At 39.4% G+C, this 5,812-nt stretch overlaps 1 non-coding gene across 1 annotated transcript; it reads left to right on the top strand.

Moving 5' to 3' along the window:
• The first annotated feature begins 220 nt into the window (after nt 1-220).
• Nucleotides 221-327, top strand: LOC148294742 (small nucleolar RNA R71). Its single transcript, XR_015835632.1, has one exon. It is a non-coding gene; the product is annotated as a small nucleolar RNA R71 (small nucleolar RNA).
• The last annotated feature ends 5,485 nt before the right edge of the window (nt 328-5,812 follow it).

The following is a 5,812-nucleotide window of genomic DNA, read 5'->3' as shown; positions in this document are numbered from 1 at the left end:
CAGTTTTGAAATCTGCACACTAGAAGCATCATTAGAACCACTAATAACACGTTTACCTCTTGTATCCGTATGTTGGGTCTCCATTGCTATCTCCTCAAAGAGTTCGTACGTTTCTTCTGGAGTTTTGGTTTTAAAAGAACCACCTGCAAAATTGGTGACTATATTATGACTAGAAGGGGTTAGTCCTTTATAAAACATACGCATTTGAAGCTTCAATGGAATCCCATGATGAGGACATTGGTTGAGCAACCCATTGAATTTCTCCCATGCTTCACAAAACGATTCATCATCTTGCTGTGCAAATAACAAGATCTTGTCCCTAAGCATGTCGGTCTTTTGCGTGGAGAAGTATTTTTCCAGGAACTTCTTTTGAATGGCAGACCATGTAGTGAGTGAACCAGGCTTCAAAGAATTCAACCAATACTTCGCCTTATCCTTTAAAGTGTATGGAAACACTCTCATTCGAAGTTGATCTTCTGTCACACCTGTCAAGGGAAAAGAACTCACAACATTAAAAATATCCTTTATATGAGTCAATGGATCTTCATTAGGTAAACCATAAAAGGAAGGCAGCATATTAAGATGAGAAGATTTAAGCTCATAATTTCGAGCTACAGTGGGCAGCAAAATGCTTGAAGGAGATGCTGGAATTGTTGGGATATCAAGTTCTCCCATGAACTCAATGGCAGCCATCATTTCTTCTTCTTCTTGGTCTGAACTTGCTTCCGAATTTGAAAGTGAAGAACCGGGAAGTTCAGTGTGGAGAGCAAGACTTGTAAATGTAGCAAGAGCTTGCTCTTTTGCAGTTGACAACTCCCTTTCTAGACGATTCTGAATTTCAGAGGTCACTCGTCTGGGTTGCAATGATGGTCCTGCGTTCAAAGATCTAGAACGTTGGAACGAAGACCTCACTTGTTCAAGTAATGGATTTTTAGACATAAACTACCTGAAACAGAAAATTAGATTAATTAGAAACACTAAAAAGAATAGGGTAACCTTGGGCACATAACCAGGGAAGAACTTTCGTTCAGTCCCCGGCAACGGCGCCAAAATTTGTTGTTAATAATATGTTAACTCGCAATTGTACGGGGCAATTAGTAGTATAGCAAGACAAGTACGAGGTCGTACCCACGAAGACTGAGAAGTTCAAATTAGTTATGTACTTTAGATTACCAAATTCAAGAAGTTAGGAAGTTAAATCTAAAACAGAATTTAAAGCAAGAGTGAGTTTGAAAACAAATGCAGCAAGATTAAAATGAACTTTGAAGTGAGAATGCTTGTGATTATAGAAAGAAATGAACAAACTGAAATTGCAACGGAAAGCAAGTAAACAAAAGTAACAAAGGGTGGTTTTGAAAGTTAAAACACAGGTTTGGAGACTAGGGCATTCGATTCACCATAACAATTCAATTCTTGGTTATAAAGATTCAAGTAACAAGTCTAATTCAGATTCAAAGATTGATTCTAGCTAAAGTATGATTAGGCCATGGTGTTTGGTCCTAACCTTGTGTTCCTAATTCCCTAATTTGATCATTTGTTGTCTAACCTAAAATTAAGCATTAGGAACCCATTAAGCATAGAAGAACATTTTAAACAACCAAGTATGTATCTAATCCCTGTTGTCGAATGTCCATACATACTCTTCCTATTCATAGTTCAATTCGAATTAAAGCATGGTGTATACTCTTAATTCAAACCAAGATAGTTAACAAACAAGTTCTAATGGTGATCAATCATTCAAACAAGCATGTTAACTTATAAGCATAATGAATAAGAACATGAATCATGAATCAAACTTGAAACTCCAAACTTATAAACCCAGAATATTCATGTTAGGTTACATCGAAGCCCTAGTTATGGATTTAGCTACTCATAATGGAAAAGAGACTTCAACAGAAATGAGAAAACATAATGAATGCAATAAGAGTAGAAAAACCCTTTTTCTGAAGTTCTTGTGGTGTCCAAGGCTTCTCCAAGTGCTTCTCCACTTCTAATGCTTCTCCAAGAGCTTCCCCACTTCTAGAAAGATGTATGAAGGATATGGAGGTGATTTGGGATGAGTTTGAGTGAGTGGTGATGGCTAAGGAAGATGAAATTCGTAGGGAAATGGAAGAGAAGTTTGCTGGAGTTGTTTTGGTGATTGTTGGAGTGTTTGGGATTGTGAGAGTGTTTGAGGATGGTTGGAGTGAATTGTGGGGGTTGTGAACCTCAGGATTTGTTGTGTCTTGAATGTGGAATGGATGTGGTATTTATAGGGAGAGGGGAGTGATAAATCTGAATTCAATATGGCTAATGCATACAACACTTGCATTATAAAAGATGAATTGGTTGATGCACTTCACTAATGCATACAACACTTGCATTATAAAATCTGAATTGGTTGATGCACTTCAGCAATAAATCCCACCAGCAGCCCTAGCTCATCTTCATGTCACCATGACCAAGCTTCCAACCAGCTACAATAGCTCATGCCTAGCTCACCATGACCAAGCTTCCAACCAGCTCATCCTGAGGTCAGCATGACCAGCAACTTCAAGGGCTTACAACTTGGGCTAGGCTGAATCAAATGAAGACTTTAAGATGTCCATTGTGAAGTTCAGAATGTGTATGATCCAACCACACAAGTATTGGCCCAATCCAAGTTCGGAGGAGGAAGTTAAGGCCGAAACAAATTGCTAACTCAGTTTGCTCGCTGACAAAATCCATCCTGAGCATGGTTCTGTGTTTGCTAGGTGACGGACTCCAGATTTATCCAATGGGGCTGAATTTTGGATATGTTATAGTACACACCCATTGGAACAACTTTCATGAAGAATGTTGCCTCATCCGAGCTATGTAGGTTGCTGAAACAAAGCTTGCAATATGACCTACGGAACTGGACTGGCAGGGGGCTGTAGCCAAAATGAGTTTGTCTTTAAGCTCTTCTTCTCTTCATCCAAATTAGGCCTTAACATGCATGAATTGCATGAATTATGCTCTCTTGCTCTTTTGGCCTACAAAACACACAAAGGGAGGCAAATAACTCAAAATTATAAGAAACTAAGCAAAAGAAGTAAGTAAATTGGGCATGTATATGTATGAAATTATGAGCTTAACAGCACTCAAGATGGAAGTAAGCATCTTTCCGACTAGCCAAGTCAGCAACAGAAGAGTTAAGCTCGGAATCCTTCTCAGCAAAGGAACTCTTCAGCTCGGATATCATTGCCCTCAAGTCAGACGTCTTCTTCTCATAGCGAGCCTGCTCAGAAGAAAGCTTGCAAACTAACTCGGCATTCTTCTTCTCCAACTCACTGAGCTGAGCAGAAGAGGGGGCAACAGCAGACGAATTTCGAATGGTCTCAGCAGCAAAAACAACTCCTTTTTGAAGCAGATGAAGTGTTGCTTCCCTTTGTTTTTCCAAGGAAAGACTTGAAAAGGTACCAAGATCACCAGCTTGACGGATTTGATCAACCAGCCCAGCACAAGCGGATGGACTTGATAGAAAGTGCGTCTTGAGCAGATCAGACACGCCTACATCCCCTGCAGGACTGGACTTGTCCACCTTGGGATCAGCCGCTGACGTTGCAGAAAAACCTCTCGCCCGAGCAGATGACTCTTTCGCTTTCTTAGCCTCTGCCAACCTCACTTCCAAAGGAATTGGTGGCGACGAATCAACTCCTCCATGCTCTCTTCGAGCCCAGCACCTGCACCAAGCCTGCGTCGCATCAGCTACAGCCCAGACCAGGTCGCTCCAAGCTTCAGCATGCACCACGAACCTGCAATTCATGCTCCAGCACGAACTCTCCAGCCTTTGTCAATATTGCCCACGAATTTGCAACTCATGCTGGACCACAACCTTGCTGCCAAAAATCAGAAAAAATATATATAAAATATATATTTGCTTGCTCGACTTACTTTGTGCACGGAAACTCCTCTCTCCAAGATCTTTCTCAAGCTAGAAGGTAGAGAAGTTAAGTTTGCGATGTGAGAAAGAGTGAAGAGAAGCCCTGTATTTATACAAGTTGGACAACTGATCGGTTCATAATTGTATATCATTTTGTACCCTTCTAGCTTATGATTTGGTTATGTTTTTGTGTTAAACTTGTGCTTTTAATCCTTTTTGTGTTTATCTTTCAGTTCATTGAGCTTTAGGTAATAATGAGGGCTTTGGATAGTAAATGATGCAATCCATGCATGTTAGGGCCTAATTTGGATGAATGGATGAAGAGCTTAAAGACAAACTCAATTTTGGCTACAGCCCCCTGCCAGTCCAGTTTCGTAGGTCATATTGCAAGTTTTGTTTCAGCAACCTAAATAGCTCGGATGATGCAACATTCTTCATGAAAGTTGTTCCAATGGGTGTGTACTATAACATATCCAAAATTCAGCCCCATTGTATAAATATGGAGTCTGTTACCTAGCAAACACAGTGCCATGCTCAGGATGGATTTTATCAGCGCGCAAAATGAGTTAGCAATTTGTTTTGGCCTTAACTTCCTCCTCCGACCTTGGATTGGCCCAAATGATATATGGCTGGAAAGAAGACATTCTGAACTTCAATTTCGAGTGCTTAAAGTCCTAATTTGATTAAGAGAAGCCCAAGTTGTAAGCCCTTGAAGTTGCTGGTCATGCTGACCTCAGCATGTGCTGGTTGGATGCTTGGTCATGGTGAGCTAGGTATGAGCTATCATTTCTGGTTGGAAGCTTGGTCATGGTGACATGAAGATGAGCTAGGGCTGCTGGTGGGATTTATTAGTGAAGTGCATCAACCATTTCAGATTTTATAATGGAAGTGTTGTATGCATTAGTGAAGTGCATCAACCATTTCAGATTTTATAAAACAAGTGTTGTATGCATTAGCCATACTTAATTCAGATTTTCAGCTTCCTTAGGCCTATATATAGTGAGGTTTCCCAAGCTTGTAAACACACCCCAAGGGGGGGAGCTCTCAAACACTTCTCTAGAGCTCCCTTCCCTTCTCTCCCTCAAATTCTCTTAGTTTCCTTTGTAGTTCTCAATTGTTGTAATAAGATCATTCTACTAAATTTTCTTCTCCAAATCTCTCAAACACTTCTCCCATCTCTAAAGTTCTCAAACACATTTCCCTTCTCTTCCCAAAGTCTCCAAGTTCACAAACATTCTCCATGTTCTCCAAACACTTTCTCAAACAACTCTCTACTTCTACTTTCTTCTCCAAAAAGCCTCCATGTCCTCAAACACTTTTCCCAAACACTTCTCCTTTCTTCCTCAAAGTTCTCTTAGTCTCTCTTTAATGTTTTCTTAGTTGTAATTTATTTTTCTTGTAATGTACATTCTTTCTTAAGTATTCAAGTTTGATAAGTTTCCAAGTTTCAATTATGGTTTTTGTTCTTATTCATTATGCTTATAAGTTAATATGCTAGTTTGAATGATTGATCACCATTTAGGCTTGCATGTTAGCTATCTTGGTTTGAATTAAGAGTAGACACCATGCTTTAATTCGAATTGAACTATGAATAGGAAGAGTATGTATGGACATTCGACAACAGGGATTAGATACATGCTTGGTTGTTTAAATTGTTCTTCTATGCTTAATGGGTTCCTAATGCTTAATTTTAGGTTAGACAACAAATGATCAAATTAGGGAATTAGGAACACAAGGTTATGACCACACACCATGGCTTAATCATACTTTAGCTAGAATCAATCCATTAATCTAATTGAACTTGGGAACTTATCTACTTGAGTTAGTTATTTTCTTTCTTCCTTGTTTTATTTATTTCCTTTTTTTTTCATTTCTGTTTTGTGTAGGGAAAATGAATTGGATCATTCAATCACCAATCCTCGTGGGATC

This window comes from Prunus avium, chromosome 4 (genome assembly GCF_965620075.1).
Source record: "Prunus avium chromosome 4, drPruAviu1.hap1.1, whole genome shotgun sequence".
NCBI lineage: Eukaryota > Viridiplantae > Streptophyta > Magnoliopsida > Rosales > Rosaceae > Prunus > Prunus avium.
This window is presented reverse-complemented; position numbering and strand designations above follow the sequence as displayed.